We start from the raw sequence: 5,831 nt of genomic DNA on the forward strand, positions 1-5,831 counted from the left end.
TTGGCTGACCAAAATGCTCGGGAGAAGCTGCCATCTAGGGACCTGAAATGTTATCCTACAACGGGGTGAGACGACGTCTTAGCGAGTTCACCCCCTAAGACCCGACTAGGAAGAAAATACACCCCAAGGGCTGCCTAAGCACAAACACGGGTAAGATGACTTACCTTTGCCTCCTTTCCTTCTTGCAAGTTCAATATTATCAATCAATCGACTTAGTCGATTCCATATCATCAAGATCATCTCTCGGTCTACTCATTCAATATTATCTATCCAGTTTGATCATATTAAGAACTGCTCACTTTAAGCTGAAGATAGATAATATAGCTCACCCAAAGCTAATAATAGAGTATACTACTCACCCAAAAATGATATATCCAAGGCCCGTAGGCGGATATAGTATACTCACAATGCTCACCCAAAGCCGATAAGGTATATTGCTCACCCAAAACTGACATATGAAAGCCCGTAGACTAGTATAGTATACTGATATACAGTTCACCCAAAGCTAACATATCGAAGCCCACAGGCTGATATAGTATACCTATGATGCTCACCTTAAGCTAATAAAGTATACTGCTCACCCAAAGTTGATATATTGGAACTCGTAGGCTAGTATAGTATACTTGTTTTCACCAACTGAGAATGCCACCATTTTTATCATTCCCGATAAAATAACTCGTGTGTAGGTACACGGTCGGTCTTAACGAAAACACAATTTTCTCCCACTTGAAAATCCCACTATTTATTATAGTGCGTAAAAACATTTTTGGCATTGTAAACTGACACTCGGTGATTTTCTAATTAATTACTAAAATTAATAATTTTAGGTTAAAACCCAAAATTGGAAACAACACCCAATTTGCACAAAATAACAGTCAATTAAATAAAAAAAAATCACACTACTACAATCATCATAAAATTCAGGTCACCGACTATCCTAGTCTAAGTTACAGAAAATAAATAAATAATTAAATAATTACGAAAATCAATTAATAAATACCAAAAATAGCAACTTAGGCCGGAAAAGCCTAATTAAATACCGAAATGAGCCCAGAAAATTTCCGAACCTGTTTAAATAAATATTAGACCTTATCTAGTTGCTAATTGCACTAAACTAACCACCTAACATGCAATAACTATCAATTAATTCACTAATCTATTCTAACTATCCACATAATCTAGACTTAACTTAAACTAATCAACTCTTAAATGTCATTAAACTTTCTTAAGTAGTCATTAGTGAGTAAAATCACTTGATTAACGATCCGCTCGGACCACAATGGCGTGGATGCGGAGAAGATTGACTATCTCAAAAGTGGGTGCGCCTTTTGAGGTCCGAAACGCCACCAAAACAGGCCAAACAATGGGCTCGAAACACAGGCTATTCAGTTTTGGTCTTAGGCCGAACAAGGCTACTTCGGGCTTGGCTCTAGTTGGAATCAACCAAGGAGGAGGCGAACGACTTGGCGGGGCTGAGCGGTGGTCAAACGGCGACTCAAGCGGTGGGAGCAGCATGCGACGGTGGCTGAAATGGCTTGAGGGATGAGCTAGACACGGGAGGAAGGGTGGACGACGGCTAGGGACACATGGCTTGTGCACGGGGCTTGGGTGGCAGCGACGACGACGTGGCGGCTTCCGGCAGTCGGACGGGTTTGGATGGGCAGAGAGGGCTGAGCTGCTCGGTTTTCTGGGATTTTTGAAGCTCATTGGTTTGCAATGGAGGGGGCTCGATGACGATAAGGGGAAGAAAGGGGACAACTTGGCTTAAGGGGGCCACTTGGTCTTCTACCTTATCTTCTTGTCCACTTGACCTTATCCCACCACTTGGCTGGCTTCCTTTGCAAATTTGCCAGACTATTGGCTTCCTCTCGAAGTCTTGAGATGGTCCAAAGGTTGTGTCGATGTGGGAGCTACGAATTTTGAAGGTTTTCCTCTCAAATTGGACTTCAATTCCTCCTTGAATCAACTCAAATCGGCTCCCATAAGTCCATTATCGAGTCATCAATCAAATTGGTATTTTTCCTTGCCAATAGAATCTACTTGCGTCCCAATTTCGTGATGAAAAACAGTCCTTTGAATTTTTCGGACAAAAACGGCCCTATCTCGACTTTTTGCCAAAAATCTCGGTTTGTAAAAAAATCTTCAGAGAATGAGTCGACGTTCCTAAAATGACTCGTGACGTGACAGAACTTTTAATTTCTAAAATTGGATTCAAATTCGTGGTTAATTTCAATCTGGTGCGATTTTAGTGTGACCTAAGCTATCGGGTAGCTTTTAGAAATTTTTAGTGCAAATGATTTGTGGTCGATTTTCTTTGAGTCACAATGAACCTCTTTGACACATTGGTGACTCTCGGTTGTCGTGAAAATCTCGAGGTTTCGATTACGAACACAAAGTACCAAAATGACAAAAAAATTAGTCTAGTGTCGATCGACGAGAATTTTGTAATTTAGTAGAATTACCCACGTTTAATCACACATCTCAGTCAAACTGACTTATTTTTTATTTCTAATCAATCTTTACTGTGCCGAAATTATCTCTACAAATGAGCACAGTCGAGTAGTCGATTCCTGGTCGAATTCTCAGGTATAATACGTTAAAATTCCTTAATGATTTCCCCAGATAGTCTAGTTATCTTAGGAGTGATCAGTTCTGAGAATAGCACTATAGGCACGTTGATGAAAGACCAGATTTATTTAATTGAAAACATGATTGAAATTTTAGGATGTCACATACACTTTCGCCAGAAGACTTAGGACTTCAAATGCACATCCAAAATAGGAATGAAGAGTTGAGTCTTATAGCTCCACAACGTCAATCCGTCTCGCCCCCTACGAAAGATTAAAAGGATCTTGAGTGCCCTTTGTATGGAACGAGTGCATCAATTCTTGCCTTTTGTTCTTCAATTTATAAGGATGTTATCTTATCTTTTAAGTAAAAGATCTGAGGTATCAACTATCGAGTAGTTGTGGATGCTATTATAATAATCAACATTAGGTGTCTTTTGAAAATAGTAAACTTTAGAATATTGATTTATGAATCTAACAACATTTTTTTTTGTCTCTTTATTTAGCTCAAAATATTTTTGATCGAGTAAAACCGAAGAATTTTGTTCTTCACTTTTATACCCTTGTTGCGACCTCCCTTTTTTTGTCAGGAGAAAAAGAAGATGTTTATGAGTATTGCGTCTAAAGAGGTGGGTCAACGGCCTTGGATTAGACATGGGCTCTCACATGCCCATATTTTGTGCGATGTTGTATTTTGTATTTTAGTTCTTAACAACCTAAACATTTCTAGGAGTCATCATTAGTTTATTATGTGGCATCCCAAAATTCTTAACGACCTCTAGCTATATTTATGGCCATTTAATCCATAATTTGTAATAAGATTTATGGCCAAGCTTTTAATGGATAATTATTTGATAGGAAAGAAAATCCTATCATTGGCCATGTGTTTTATAAATTGGGATTTATGGATTTGTGACTATAAGTTTAATGGCCTTATTATTTATGCAATTAGGTATTTATTTAAATGATGATTAAGATATATTATAAAAATAAAATAAAATAAACTTGGGCCATTTAAGTTTGGGCCTTAGGCCCAAGTGAGATGGGCCTAAAGTGGGCCATAAGCCGGCCCATTATCGCATGGAGGGGTAGCCGCATGGCTTCCAAGTGTCTTCAACCAAGGAGACACTTGTCTCCTTCTTAGGGACAAGTGTCCCCCATGCAAAGAGGGGTGCATGCAAATATATAAGCATCCAAAGAGAGAGAGAGAGAGAGAGGGAGAGAGAGAGAGTGGCTGGTGGAGGATTCGGCCAAAGGGAGAGAGGAGGTTGCGAGAGAGGAGGAGCTCGCCCGTCGCCGCCTGCACGCCGTTCGTCCATCACCGGTGTGCCGCCGTTCGTGTGGTCTAGAGGCAAGTTGGGAATCCACTTTCTACTCTTGCACCAATGTTTTGCATGTATGGTCGAATTTTAAGACGTTTGGAGGCATGGGAGTGAAGCTATTGTGTTTGTTTTTGAAGTGCATGCTGTTTTCGCATGAGTCCGTTTGAGTCAGAACTTTGTGAAAGCTTGCATGTCTGTTTAGAGTTCTAATTTGGCTTCTATTTATTCATGAAAGTTGTAGCTAACATCTTAAAATACAACATACTAAAATTTGGTGGAAAATGATGGATATTTGAGGGTTCAAACTCTCGTCTTACGGAGATGTCAGATCTGGAATGTTTTCGCATGAATCCGCTCGAGTCAGAATGTTGTGAAAGCTTTCATGCATGTTTAGAGTTCGATTTTGGCTTTGGTTTCTTCATGAAAGTTGTATCTAACATCTTAAAATATAACATACTAAAATTTGGTGGAAAATTATGGAGATTCACGGGGTTAAAGTCTCATCCTACGGAGACCCCAGATCTGGAAAGATTTTACTGACCTTTGGTTGGATTTGTGGTTGCATGTTGGTTTGTGTTGAGCATATCACTTCGATTTCTTCAGGAAAGTTGTAGGAGACATCTTAAAGTACAACATAATCAAATTTGAAGTGAAATGAACAAGTATAGCCTAGTAAATCAACTAGATCTTGAAGACGATGATTCTGGTGATGTATTCCGAGATACCCGAGACTTCATGGACATAGATGATGACTATACTATGGTTATATGACTTAGATCTCTGCATGAAACTTTTATAGGACACCTTGATGTATAACATATCCAAATTTCAGAGGAAACGAAAGAGAATAGGTAGGTGAAATCTCAATATTTTGGAGATGTGTACACTGGACGATGCGGTAGTGGATCCAGAAGCTTCGTGAGACTCTATAAAATAATCTAGGAAGAATCTCGCTTGAAAGTATGCATGAAAGATGTGCAAAAATGTCTTGGCTATAACTCAGTGAAATTTAGTAATTTTTGGAGGTCGTGTGGATATTTTAATCGAATTTCTTCAGAAACTGTGCATTCTGATTTCACCCGAAAATGACATGCCATTTTGTGAGAATTGTGAAATTGTATGAAATTCTATTTGGCCATGTATTTTGCATGAAATTATTATTTTATTGTCTTTTTTATCACTTGCCTTAATTTCTATAATTTTTGGGAAGTTATAGATATTAAATTTAATATTTTTGAAAATAACAAAAAACTGGAATTTAAATAAATGAAAAAGGGCATGAAAAATGGATTATTTTATTGGCCATAAATTCCATTAATTTTATAAATAATACCATGTTGCATTGTATGATGAGATCTTGATGTATGCATGACATTGAATTGAGATGCATGTGTGAATTCCATGCCAAGTATGACTTGTTTGATGTCACGTCATATGCCATGCTAAATTAAGACCGAAATTGGTAAACATAGATAATGATAAGTGAGGAGGTGGTTGTGGTGGATGATGATGCCCGGAATGTATAGAGATTCCCCGGGAGTGTCGGGATGCCCGGTGGTATACGGTACATAATTCCGGAAGCCCCGGGAGGCCGGTGGTATGCCTCGGTACATAATTCCGGAATGCCCGGCCAGGGAGTGTAAATGCGGAGCCCCGTCGAGGTTTCTGCCCGAAGGGAATGCCTCGTGATGCCAGTTGGGATGCGAGATGCCCAGAATGTGGGGGGCCGGATGCCCGGTGGTCTGAGAGGCTGAATGCCGGAAGCCTCGGAGGTCTTTGCCCGAGGGGATGATGAAATTGATGATTTGAGGAATGGGTGATGTGGTGATCAAATTGAAAGCTAAAAATGGAAATTAAACCATGATATGATATGCATGATGATATGCATGATGATGATGATGATGATGATATGTGATGTGAAATAGTGATGATCACCCATGAT

Source organism: Eucalyptus grandis, chromosome 8 (genome assembly GCF_016545825.1).
Source record: "Eucalyptus grandis isolate ANBG69807.140 chromosome 8, ASM1654582v1, whole genome shotgun sequence".
NCBI classification, from domain to species: domain Eukaryota; kingdom Viridiplantae; phylum Streptophyta; class Magnoliopsida; order Myrtales; family Myrtaceae; genus Eucalyptus; species Eucalyptus grandis.